General features: G+C 45.2%; 1 protein-coding gene across 10 annotated transcripts in view; it reads left to right on the plus strand.

Moving 5' to 3' along the window:
• The window catches only part of CLIP1 (CAP-Gly domain containing linker protein 1), a 156,839-nt gene that overhangs the window by 18,610 nt on the left and 124,393 nt on the right, over window positions 1-13,836 (plus strand). Inside the window, exon 1 of one of the 10 annotated variants that reach the window (XM_010368351.2) lies at window positions 10,023-10,256. The exons of 8 other annotated variants lie outside the window; for them this stretch is intronic. The gene's annotated coding sequence lies outside the window, so the exon portion shown is untranslated. Of the gene's footprint in view, window positions 1-10,022; window positions 10,257-13,836 lie in introns of those variants that run through there. One more of the 10 variants, XM_030938882.1, reaches the window with a different exon arrangement.

The raw sequence follows: 13,836 nt of genomic DNA on the forward strand, positions 1-13,836 counted from the left end.
ATACAGACTGGGCGTGGTAACTCATGCCCGTAAAAAAAAAAAAAATATATATATATATGTGTGTGTGTGTGTGTGTGTGTGTGTGTGTGTGTGTGTGTGTGTATGTATATATATATATAATAGGCTGGGCACGGTGATTTATGCCTGTAATCCCAGCACTTTGGGAGGCTGAGGTGGGCGGATCACTCGAGGCCAGGAGTTTGAGACCAGCCTGGTCAACATGGTGAAACCTTGTCTCTACTAAAAATATAAAGATTAGCTGGGCGTGGTTGTGCAGACCTGTAATCCCAGCTACTTGGGAGGCTGAGGCTGGAGAATCCCTTGAGCCTGGGAGGCGGAGGTTGCAGTGAGCCAGGATCATGCCACCCTGGGTGACAGAGTGGAGATTCCATCTTAAAAAAATAATAAATAATAAAAAAAGAAATATAGCAAGGTGTCCTGTACTATTGTGAAAATAAAAACGTGGTTATAAGCTGGGCACAGTGGCTCATGCCTTTAATTCCAACACTTTGGGAGGCTGAGGCAGGAGGATCACTTGAGCCCAGGAGTTCAAGACCAGCCTGGGCAACATAGTCTCTTAAAAACAGGATAGGCTGGGCACAATGGCTTACGCCTGTAATCCCAGCACTTTGGGAGGCCAAGGCAGGAGATCATGAGGTCAGGAGTTCGAGACCATCCTGGCTACTTTTTTTTTTTTTTTTTGAGAAAAAAGTGTCTAAAAAAATGTGGTTATTTGTCCATTATCTCCCAAGACCTATAGCAACTATTAAATTTGCTCATTTGCAAAATAAAAGCAAATTTTTTTTTTTTTTTTGAGACAGAGAATCATTCTTGTCACCTAGGCCAGAGTGCAATGGTGTGATCTCTGCTCACTGCAACCTGTGCCTCCCGGGTTCAAGTGATTCTCCTGCCTCAGCCTCCCGAGTAGCTGGGATTATAGGTGCCCACCACCACGCCTGGCTAATTTTTTGTATTTTTAGTAGAGATGGGATTTTGCCATGTTGGTCAGGCTGGTCTTGAACTCCTGACCTCAGATGATTTGCCTCGGCCTCCCAAAGTGCTGGCATTACAGGCAAGAAAGCTTTTATAAAGAGAAAAAAACCCAACCCAATATGAAAGACCTTGATTCTTTTAAGAGTTGTCTTTGTGCGCTTTTCTTATTCAGAGCAAACAGTTTTGGAATGCTTTTGCTTTTAGTGTGGGCCATTTCTCACTCTTTAAGGGGCGAGCAACAATATGCTTATTTTTTTCCTTTGTAAAGAATGGAAAAGGAAATCAATTATTATTACTGTTTTTGAGACAGAGTCTCACCAAAAACTCTCCTTGTAGCACGTGGTCTCACTCTGTCTCAAAAGTAAAAACAAAAACAAACCCAAAAAACTCATCCAGGCTGGAGTGCAGTGACACAATCACAGCTCACTGCAGCCTCAGTGTCGCAGGCTCAGGTGATCCTCCTCCTTCAGCCTCCCAGATAGCTTGGACTGTGGGCACGCGACACCATACCTGGCTAGTTTTTGGTAGAGATGGGGTTTTGCCATGTTGCCCAGGTTGGTCTCAAACTCCTGGGTTCAAGTGATCTTCCTGCCTCAGCCTCCCAAAGTGCTGAGATTGCTGGTGTGAGCCACCTTGGCTGGGGAGATCAGTTTTAACTTGCTTTGAGATTGACTCTTTGATCTCACTGCTGTATATAATAATTCAGAAACATTTATTTATCAGTTAATGTTAGGGTTAGGAGCCTGGAGATTGGGGTTTTAGTTAAGTAAGTATGACCTTGACAAGTGATTTCACTTTTTAGAATCATTTTCTTGTTGATAAAATGAGGAAGTTGAACTAGATTGCTACAGTCTCTTCTGATTCTACAATTTTATGATGCTATATTAAGCACATTGCTTCTTTTTGCACATTAGTATAATTGACTGCTGCCGACCCATTAAGTAAGTTCTTCTGGGAGATACTAGAGAGGCCTAGTAAGTTCAGCCCCTTTTAAGATCTGCGTCTAAGCTAGTGGTATGTGTTAGAATTATAAAGTCACAGGAATTTTGTAGAATTTTGTGTAAATGAGCAAAATAACCCAAATTATTCAGCTTTCCATGTTCCCTTAAAACATTTCTTTTTTTTGCAGATGGAGGAACATTGGGAGGCTCTTTATTTTCTGTGTGCTAAGTAGTAGGAATATAAATCTTCACTCAGACTGAGCTGTGCAAAGGCATTCATAATTGCAGGCAGTTGCATCAGAGTACAGAGTTCTATCTCTAAAAAAAAAAAAAAATTGTCTTATGTCCCAACCTTCTCCCTGGGTTTTTTTTTTTGTTTTGTTTTTTTGTTTTTTTTTTTTTTTGAGACGGAGTCTTGCTCTGTCGCCCAGGCTGGAGTGCAGTGGCCGGATCTCAGCTCACTGCAAGCTCCGCCTCCCGGGTTTACGCCATTCTCCTGCCTCAGCCTCCCGAGTAGCTGGGACTACAGGCACCAGCCACCTCGCCCGGCTAGCTTTTTTTTTTTTTTTTTTTTTTTTTTTTGTATTTTTTAGGAGAGACGGGGTTTCACCGTGTTAGCCAGGATGGTCTCGAACTCCTGACCTCGTGATCCACCCGTCTCGGCCTCCCAAAGTGCTGGGATTACAGGCTTGAGCCACCGCGCCCGGCCTCCCTGGGTTGTTTTTTAATCCTGTCCTTCCTTTTTAAAACTGCTCTAGGTACAATTTGTGTTCTGTACTATGTTATAAACATCTTAAGTTTTAAAAACATACTTTTCCTAAGCACAGAATAGTTTTTCGAAGGGGTATGTCTACTCTTGGCTTTGGAAAGATACCATAAACTTTGTATTTACTGTCAGTGTCTTACTGTATGATATTCTCAAATCAACACTTAAGGTTAGCAGGCTAATTTTATAAATTGCTCTGTAAGGGCTGTCTCAGTTAGAATTTGGAAATAAAACTTCCTTGTAGCTCCTTTTGAATTAAGGAGCTAGTTAATTTTCTGATACTTACTGACTTGCGTCAGTCCTTTAGTGTCTGAATGGGCTTTTCACATTGATCCATTTATTTATTTACATGTTTGTTTGAGACAAGGTCTCACTCTGTGGGACCACAGGCACATACCACCACGCCTGGCTAATTTTTGTATTTTTTGCAGAGACAGGGTTTTGCCATGTTTCCTAGAATGATCTCAAACTCCTGAGCTCAAAACTATCTGCCCACCTTGGCCTCCCAAAGTGTTGGGATTATGGGCATAAGCCACCGGGCTGGCCCACATTGACCTTTTAAATAAACAGTGATTACAATATTTACTCATCTTTTGTACTTTATCCTTACTTAAAGATATGCTGTTTGCTTCCCGCCCCACCCTAGCCCCCAGTCCCTCAAATGGAGTCTCACTGTGTCACCCAGGCTGGAGTGCAGTGGTACAATCTAGGCTCACTGCAACCTCCACCTCCCGGGTTCAAGCGATTCTCCTACCTCAGCCTCCTGAGTAGCTGGGATTGCCGGAGCCTGCCACCATGCCTGGCTAATTTTTGTATTTTAGTAGAGACGGGATTTCACCATGTTGGCCAGGCTGGTCTCAAACGTCTGACCTCAGGTAATCCGCCTGCCTTGTCCTCCCAAAGTGTTGGGATTACAGGCTTGAGCAACCATACTCAGCTGCTGTTTGCTTTTTTTTTTTTTTTTTAAGATAGAGTCCCACTCTGTTGCCCAGGCTGGAGTGTGGTGGTATGATCTCTGCTCACTGCAACCTCCGCCTCCCTTGCTCATGTGATTCTCCTGCTTCAGCCTCCCAAGTAGCTGGGATTATAGGTGTGGACCACCACGCCTGGCTAATTTTTGTATTTTTAGTAAAGATGGGGTTTCGCCATGTTGGCCAGGCTTGTCTTGAACTCCCGACCTCAGGTAATCTGTCCGCCTCGGCCTCCCAAGGTGCTGGGATTACAGGCATGAGCCACCGCGCCTGGCTGCTGTTTGCTTTTTTAATCTTTGTGTTAATTTTAAAGCTGAGTCTGGCCTATTTAAAAAGTTATATATAACATGTCATGTATGAAGCATACATAAATACCCACATACGTAGAGAAATATCAGTGAAAATAGACCTTAGTGGTCCTAGCACAGTAAAGTGACAGAAGACTAAAAAAACGTAGAGTTCCGGCTCCTGGAATCTTTCTAACTTTTTTGACTATAGTACTTGTGAGAGCACATCCCTTGTGGATCCAGGCGATGACAGCAATGGGAGCCATACAGCAGTGATAGAACATCTTGTGGGATACACAGGGGATGGAGATCAGTGAAGAAATATTGGTGCTTATAAATAGTCATGACAGGAATGGAAAAAAGGACAGGCTGAATGACTTTAATATTCAATAAAACATTTAAGTAATCTCATGTGAAAGGCACATGTTTCTGAAGATGACGGAATGCTTTTATTCTGACACCTGACTCTAGAGGTGGCATAAGTCAGTCCTATAGACAAGGCAGTGAACTTGATGGGGATATGTGGAACTGAATGGAAATGTGAACACATGGCATCATGTTGGTGTATTTTTTTTTTTTTTTTTGAGATGGAGTCTCGTTCTCTTTCCCAGGCTGGAGTGCAGTGGTGCAATCTCGGCTCACTGCAAGCTCTACCTCCCAGGTGCACGCCATTCTCCTGCCTCAACCTCCCAAGTAGCTGGGACTACAGGCACCCACCACCATGCCCGACTAATTTTTTGTTTTTGTATTTTTAGTAGAGATCGGGTTTCACCGTGTTAGCCAGGATGGTCTCAATCTCCTGACCTCATGATCCACCTGCCTTGGCCTCCCAAAGTGCTGGGATTACAGGCATGAGCCACCGCGCCCGGCCTTTGTTTTTTGTTTTTTGTTTTCAAATGGAGTCTTGCTCTGTTGCCCAGGCTGGAGTGCCATGGCACAATCTTGGCTCAATGCAACCTCCACCTCCCATGTTCAAGCGATTCTCCTGCCTCAGCCTCCCGAATAACTGGGATTACATGAATGTGGCACCACTTCCAGCTAGTTTTTATATTTTTAGTAGAGACAGGGTTTCACCATGTTGGCCAACCTGGAGGGTTTCGAACTCCTAGCCTCAAGTGATTCACCCGCCTTGGCCTCCCAAAATACTGGGATTACAGGCATGAGCCACCACATCTGGCCTATTCTGTTACCTTTTAAATCAGCCTATTAGTTGATGCTGAAACCAGTGTCACCAGGTCCCTGCTTTATATTCTGTCCAGTGAATCTTGCTTCTTGGTGCACTGATTTGATACATTGGCCCTTCAGTGGCCTGTGCCCCAAACTGTGTTTGGTGGCATCACACACATTTTCCCTGTGTTCAGGGCCAAACTTTGGGAAGACAGAGTCAACGATGCTCTTGGGTGTCTGTCACTCATCCTCAGCTCGCAGAGACCACTCACTCATGCACTTACCGGGTATTCCCCCTTGGAGTGGATGCTCCCTGCCTTCATCTCCTGTGGTTTGATTTTGAGTCATGGAACTGTTGTTAGGGCACACATTCGGATCAGTCACACAGTGTCATCATGTCACTGGACCACGCTGTGTAAATGTGCACAGGGAGTGTTCTGTATCTTGTTCAGAAGACTAACAAATTTCCCAGGTGTTAGAATATGGACCAATGACAGTTATATGCGGCTGGGCGCGGTGGTTCACGCTTGTAATCCTAGCACTTTGGGAGGCCAAGGTGGGTGGTTCACCTGAGGTCAGGAGTTCAAGACCAGCCTGGCCAACATGGTGAAATCCTGTCTACTAAAAATAAAAAAATTAGCTGGGCATGGTGATGGGTGCCTGTAATCCCTGCTACTCAGGAGGTTTAGGCAGGAGAATTGCTTGAACCCAGGAGGCAGAGGTTGCAGTGGGTCGAGATTGCGCCATTGCACTCCAACCTGGGTAACAGAGTGAGACTCTGTACCAAAAAGCAAACAACAACAACAACGACAAAACAAGAAATGATGTATCCTGCTGTATTGGCCTTAAATCTCCAGCCACAGGTTCCTTTCATGTGCTTTGAGACATACTTATTAAATTTTTCACCAGTAGCTCAGTCTCTGTTCTGTATTTTGCTTTGAGTTTCATGTGAGTGTGTTTTCAGACTCTTTGTGCTGAGCTCTCGGTTTTACTGGGCAGTGCCTTGTGCTGCCAGCAGGGCTTCCTTATACATTATGTATCACCTGTCAAATAGATATTTTAAAGTTCCTGTTACTGTAAGTGCTATTTTTTCCTCTTCTATGCTAAGAACAATTAAATTATTCCCAGTTCGAGATTCAGGAGTTTTACATTTCTCTGTCCTTTTCCTCACATACGTGTTGTAATGAAGCACAAAAGATGGATGTTGCATACCCAGCGGGGCCTGGGGTATTATCTGCTTGTTAGTTTTCCTATCGATGCCAAGAGGAGAGCTGCTTATATTCTGCCTTCAGTATGTATTCTAGCCCGGTGTTGTCCTGTGTAGTAGCCACGAGCCACATAATCACATATTGAGCACATGAAATGTGGTGAGTCCAAATTGAGGTGCACTATAAGTATAAAATACACAGTGGATTTCAAAGATCGATTTTGGAAAAAGAATGTAAAATACTAATAATTTTACATTAATCACATCTGTTGTTGTTAGAGATGAGGTTTTTTTTTTTTTTTTTTTTTTTTTTTTTGAGGTGGAGTCTTGGTCTGCCACCCAGGCTGGAGTGCAGTGGTGTGATCTCAGCTCACTGCAACCTCCGCCTCCTGGGTTCAAGCAATTTTCCTGCCACAGCCTCCCCAGTAGCTGGGATTATAAGTGCCCACCACCACGCCCGACTGATTTTTGTATTTTTAGTAGAGATGGAGTTTCACCATGTTGGCCAGGCTGCTCTCAAACTCTTGACCTTAAGTGATCCACGTGCTTCGGTCTCCCAAAGGGCGGGGATTACAGGCATGAGCCAGGGTGCCTGGGTAGGAGATGAGGTCTTGCTCTGTTGCCCAGGCTGGAGTGCAGTGGCATGACTATAGCTCTCTGCAGCTTTTACCTAAACTCCTGGACTCAAGCAGTCATCCTACCCCTGCCTCTTGAGTAGCTGGGACGCAGGTGTGTGCCACTACACCCAGCTAATTTCTTAAAATTTCATAGAGATGGAGTCTCACTTTGTTGCTCAGGCTTGTCTTGAAATCCTGAACTCAAGTGATCCTTCCACTTGGGCAGGCGTGAGCCACACCGTGCCCAGCCCTTGATTACATTTTGAAATAATATTTTAGATCTACTGGGCTAAATAAACTGTATCATGAAAATTAATTTCACCTGTTTCTTTTTCATTTTAAAAAATGGATACTAGAAAATTCAGAATTATACATTTGTACTGCATTATATTCCTTTTGGACAGTGCTGGTCTAGAAAGTATAATAGTGTCAACAATGTAATTATCTAATTTGAGATTCATACTTTTTTTTTTTTTTTTTTTTGAGAAGGGGTTTCGCTTTCCAGGCTGGAGTGCAATGGCGCCATCTCGGCTCACTGCAACCCCCACCTCCCGGCTTCAAGCGATTCTTCTGCCTCAGCCTCCCGAGTAGCTGGGATTACAGGCATGTGCTACCACGCCTGGCTAATTTTGTATTTTGAGTAGAGACGGGCTTCACCATATCTGTCAGGCTGGTCTCAAACTCCTGACCTCAGGTGATCTTCCTGCCTTGGCCTTCCAAAGTGCTGGGATTACAGTCATGAGCCACCGTGCCCAGCCCAGACTCATACCTGTTAAATGGCACTCATTGTAGGTAGTAATTGAACAGTTTGCCCTTAGCTTCATTGACCTACATGTTTGGAGTATAGTGGCGCCATCTCTGCTCACTGCAACCTCTGCCTCCCAGGTTCAAGCTATTCTCCTGCCTCAGCCTCCCGAGTAGCTGGGATTACAGGCATGTGCCACCACGCCTGGCTAATTTTTTTTTTTTTTTTGAGATGGAGTCTCGCTCTGTCGCCCAGGCTTGAGTGCAGTGGCCGGATCTCAGCTCACTGCAAGCTCTGCCTCCCGGGTTTACGCCATTCTCCTGCCTCAGCCTCCCGAATAGCTGGGACTACAGGCGCCCGCCACCTCGCCTGGCTAGTTTTTTGTACATTTTAGTAGAGACGGGGTTTCATCGTGTTAATCAGGTTGGTCTCAATCTCCTGACCTCATGATCCGTCTCGGCCTCCCAAAGTGCTGGGATTACAGGCTTGAGCCACTAATTTTGTATTTTTAGTAGAGATGGGGCTTCCCCGTGTTGGTCAGGCTGGTCTTGAATTCCTGACCTCAAGTGATCCACCCGCCTTGGCCTCCCAGAGTGCTCGGATTACCGCGCCCAGCCCATTGAGCTACGTGTTAATAATTAGAGATGAGGTCTCACCAAGTTTCTCAGGCTGGTATTGAACTCCTGGGCTCAAAGCATCCTGCCACCTTAGCCTCCCAAAGTCTTGGAATTACAGGTGTGAACCACCATACCCACCCTTCATTGGCCCACTTTTTATAAAAGGATCCAGGCCAGGCGCGGTGGCTCACGCCTGTAATACCAGCACTTTGGGAGGCCAAGGCGGGCGGATCACCTGAGGTCAGGAGTTCGAGACCAGTCTGACTCACATGGCGAAACCTCATCTCTACTAAAAATACAAAAAATTAGCCAGGCATGGTGGCACGTGCCTGCAATCCCAGCTACTTGGGAGGCTAAGGCAGGAGAATGGCTTGAATCCGGGAGGCAGAGGTTGCAGTGAGCTGAGATCATGCCACTGCATTCCAGCAGCCTGGGCGACAAGAGTGAAACTCTGTCTCAAGAAAAAGAAAAAAAAAAAAGGATCCAGAGTTGGGAAACCCTCTAATGCTGCTGGGTTTGTCAGGTGTTCAGAGTGTAAGATACAGTTACTTGATGCTTTAGTTTGAAAATTGCATCATTTTGCATAATTTTATGGATTCTTGTTTTGCTGTTGACTCACTTGAGAATTTTTTTGAACTCTTACTGTGTATCAAACTTTTTTAGGTTCTTTGGTTGCGAAGACAAATCAAATCTCATGGGACTTAGTCATAGCATGATATGTAAACAAGGCAGGAATGCGTGTGAGTCATCATTCCGTAATCGAGGGCTGCCCAGTAGCTGGAGTAGTCCGTAGTCCAGAGAAGGAAGAGGGCAAGAAGAGTAGTCAGAAGAGACTGCTGACGTGTCTCCTGTGTTCTTGGAGAGCCGTTTCCCATGTGCCCCCAAAAGCCCTTCTGTGTGGCAGTGTGCTGCGCGTGGCAGTAGCGTATGGGGCCTGGCTCTAGAAACAGTCTGTATGTGGGAAATGAAGCCCATCCAAGGATCTTTTTTTTTTTTTTTTTTTTTTTTTTGAGACGGAGTCTCGCTCTGCCACCCAGGCTGGAGTGCAGTGTCCGGATCTCAGCTCACTGCAAGCTCCGCCTCCCGGGTTTACGCCATTCTCCTGCCTCAGCCTCCCGAGTAGCTGGGACTACAGGCGCCTGCCACCTCGCCCGGCTAGTTTTTTTTGTATTTTTAAGTAGAGACGGGGTTTCACCGTGTTAGCCAGGATGGTCTCGATCTCCTGACCTCGTGATCCGCCCGTCTCGGCCTCCCAAAGTGCTGGGATTACAGGCTTGAGCCACCGCGCCCGGCCAAGGATCTTAAACTCAGTTCAGCCAGGAGATGTGATGTTTTTAAATTGGGGCTAAGCAGGCCCATAAACTTTTTTTTTTGTTTTTTTTTTGGTTACTCTTCTGTGACGTTGAATAGTTGACTTTCCTGTTTTACTCAAGAATTGAAGAAAATTTGCAAATACCCTTCAATCTTATTTATCTTTTTCAGTCTTTTCTGTATATACAGAAATACAAATGTGAATGAAGTGGAAGGACAAAAATCAAATAGCTTGCCCTTTGTTTAGAGGGAACAAGTCAATTTGGAAAGGTCCCAGTGTTGTGTAAGTGTTTTCAGTGGCTGAAGCCAGGGAGCTCAGGTTACATTGCATCTCCTGTGTTGGGGGTGGGGACAGCAAGTGACACAGCATACTTACGTAACCGTGACTTCAGGGGACAGGATTAAGCTGTGAATGAACCTCCCAAACCCAGGAATGTGATATGAGAACATAGCCTTTGAATTTCTGTCTCAAGTTTGACTTGAAAAATCAACTTCAGAAACATCTTTATCTTAAGATAGACTTTCATTGCTCTCAGAACGTCTCTCCCCTGACCTTCTGTTATTAAGTTCGTGGACATATAGCATTATAGAATTAGGTGGGGGCTCCGAAGTCTGCGAGTGCAGCTGTGCACAGGTAAGTCACTTCACCCGCCTGGTGCTGAATTTCCTTTGGGTTGTGCAGCCGGGCCGCGTTGAAACCTGGGTTTCTGGACGTTGTAGCTACCACGCAGCCTGTTTCTGGAAGCTTGATGTTAAACTCCCTCTCCTGGCAGGTTAAATTCATTGCAAATTCTCTAACTCTCCTTTGCCTCCCAACAGAATTTTTAGATTTAGTAAATCAAGTGGCATTTTCATTTTGTGGATGGGGCAAAATGGACTGGAAAGGGTCTGACGTGCAGAGATGTGATTTTCTTGGGGCAGCGCGATGCCGCTCTATGTGTGCCAGGAGGTGCTGAGCCCGTTTGAAACTCTTACCAGATTTGGGTTCTTTCTTCACTGATGGCAGAGGCCTGTACTTTTTACTTTGGCAAAGTTAGAGCCACCATCTTTCCTTTCACTTCTGAATCCTTGACCTTTTGCTTACAGGATTTGGATCTGATACCCAAAACAGGACCAGCACCGTGAAGGTGTGGAGTTAGAAACAGATCTTATTTAATGAGTGTCCTCAGGTTGCAGGTGGGAATACTGAGCCGGGGAAGGGGTTACGTGAGTTGTTCAGGGTCGTCCAGCTGGGACAGGAGTTTAGGTGTCTCACTTCCCAGTCCAGCTCTCTGTTCGTACTTTTGTATTTATTTGAACCATGACATTTAAAAAATAGGAGTAAACATAACCTTAAGAAATTAGATGAGAATTATAAAGAATATTATTCCTTCTTGTATGAGTGTAATTTTCACCATTCTTGTTTTTGGGAACTGCTGATTTTGTGGAACCTCTTGTTTCTGTAAATTGCTTAAGGTTTTTTTTTTTTTTTTTTGAGACGGAGTCTCGCTCTGCCGCCCAGGCTGGAGTGCAGTGGCCAGATCTCAGCTCACTGCAAGCTCCGCCTCCCGGGTTTACGCTATTCTCCTGCCTCAGCCTCCCGAGTAGCTGGGACTACAGGCGCCTGCCACCTCGCCCGGCTAGTTTTTTTTGTATTTTTTAGTAGAGACGGGGTTTCACCGTGTTAGCCAGGATGGTCTCGATCTCCTGACCTAGTGATCCACCCGTCTCGGCCTCCCAAAGTGCTGGGATTACAGGCTTGAGCCACCGCGCCCGGCCGGTTTGTTTGTTTTCAGATACCTGGTCAGGAGGAAGGGGGGTTAGATTTTATTAAATTATGTATTTTCTATAATAAGTCTCTTTTTTTCCCTTAAACTTTTTTAAAAAAGATTTTAGAGATAAAGTCTTGCTATATTGCCCAGGCTGGACTCAATCTCCTGGGCTCAGGCGATCCTTCCGCCTCAGTCTCCCAAGTAGCTGGAATTCTAGGCAGGCACCACCATGCCCAGCTAATTAGAAAAAATTTTTTTTTAGAGATGAGGTTTCACTATGTTGCCCAGGCAACTCTCAGACTCTTGGACTTAAGTAATCCTCCTGCCTTGGCCTCCCAAAACGCTGGGATTATAGTTGTGAGCTACCACGCCTGGCCAAACTTGTGTGTGTGTGTGTTTTTTTTTTTTTTTTTTTTTTTTTTTTTTTTTTTTTTTTGAGACGGAGTTTCGCTCTGTCGCCCAGGCTGGAGTGCAGTGGCGGGATCTCAGCTCACTGCAAGCTCCGCCTCCCGGGTTTACGCCATTCTCCTGCCTCAGCCTCCCGAGTAGCTGGGACTACAGGCGCCCGCCACCTCGCCCGGCTAGTTTTTTGTATTTTTTAGTAGAGACGGGGGTTTCACAGTGTTAGCCAGGATGGTCTCGATCTCCTGACCTCGTGATCCGCCCGTCTCGGCCTCCCAAAGTGCTGGGATTACAGGCTTGAGCCACCGCGCCCGGCCACTTGTGTGTTTTAAAAACAAATTTTTTTTTTTTTTTTTTTTTGAGACGGAGTCTCGCTCTGTCGCCCAGGCTGGAGTGCAGTGGCACGATCTTGGCTCACTGCAACCTCCGCCTCCTGGGTTTACGCCATTCTCCTGCCTCAGCCTCCCAAGTAGCTGGGACTACAGGCGCCTGCCACCATGCCCAGCTAATTTTTTGTGTTTTTAGTAGAGACAGGGTTTCACCGTGTTAGCCAGGATGGTCTCAATCTCCTGACCTCGTGATCCGCCCACCTTGGCCTCCCAAAGTGCTGGGATTACAGGCGTGAGCCACCGCGCCTGACTGGCAAGGGTAACATTTTAAGTTTATGATTTATTTCCTACTCAGTTATCAGGATTTTTTTTTTTTTTCTGAGATGAAGTCTTGCTCTGTCGCCAGTCAGGAATGCAGTGGCGCAGTATCAGCTCACTGCAACCTCCACCTCCAAGGTTCAAGCAATTCTCCTGCCTCAGCCTCCTGAGTAGCTGGGACTACAAGTGCGCACCACTATGCTCGGCTAATTTTTGTATTTTTAGTAGAGACGGGGTTTCACCATGTTGGCCAGGGTTGTCTCGATCTCTTGACCTCATGATCTGCCCACCTTGGCCTCCGAAAGTGCTGGGATTACAGGCGTGAACCACCGCGCCTGGCCAGGATTCTTAAATGTAGCCCAATTTTCCATTAAAGAACACTAAGAAAAAGTGTTTGGATCCGAATCAAAAGAAAAACTTGCATACTGGAAGTTTGCAGGTAATACAGATATGCATACGTGACGGGTGTTCAGCTATTTATGTGGACGTGCTTTTCTCTGCTTACCTGTGTTGCTGATGCTGGTCAGCAGTGGAGAAAACTGAGATTAGATGCTGCTAATCTCAGATGGGAGGATTATTTCTTAGGAGGAAGGACATTTCTTGAGTCATCAGCTCCAGATTCAGGGATATGGAACCCTCTGGGTTTTCTTTAAAGTGGTGAGGCTTCAGCCCAGAGGCCGACTACCATCAGAATTCCTGTTTGTGAGGTCATCGTCATGACCTCACAGCCAGGCTGTTAAAAATGTTTGCCCAGCTTCTGGCAGGATATGAGCTGATACCTGCCTCGATTCCACAGACACCATGAGGTACTATTTTCATATTCTAGATTTGTGTTGACTTTCTTCAACTTCTTATAGATAAAAAGTAAAGACATGACCCCAGGCCCTCTTTATTTTGCGGAAAGAGATTGTATGATGGTGAGAAAATCATTGTGAATATCCACTGGCAGGACTTTTTTTTTTTTTTTTTTTTTTTGGCAGGACTTTTAAAAGCAGAAAACTCCAAAGCAGAAAACTCCGTAGTTGAGTAGAAAGTGTTTTTACTGTGTGTACGTGAGTAGTCAGTGGCTCTGTTTGCTATGGAATTTACCATCAATTTTTGCTTCAAATAAATACCAAGTTTTTTCTTTTGTGAAAAAGTAACAGTTTGAAACGATTACTTTATCAGTGGTAGAAATTCTTTGTGACCCAGAGGTCTCAATTCAGATGCATCACAATCGAGAAGTTGTCACCATCTATTTTTGATTATTCTGCCTTGTGCTCTTTGTACCTGTTTCAGTTGGAGTTGGAAGAAAAGGTGTTGGTTCATACAAATATTCAGAAACCTAGTCTCTGAGGGCTAATATTAACTTCTTAAAGGACTGTCCTTCTATTTTTTAATTTTTGAGACGGAGTCTCACTCTGTCGCCAGGCTG

Source organism: Rhinopithecus roxellana, chromosome 10, assembly GCF_007565055.1.
Source record: "Rhinopithecus roxellana isolate Shanxi Qingling chromosome 10, ASM756505v1, whole genome shotgun sequence".
Taxonomy (NCBI): Eukaryota; Metazoa; Chordata; class Mammalia; order Primates; family Cercopithecidae; genus Rhinopithecus; species Rhinopithecus roxellana.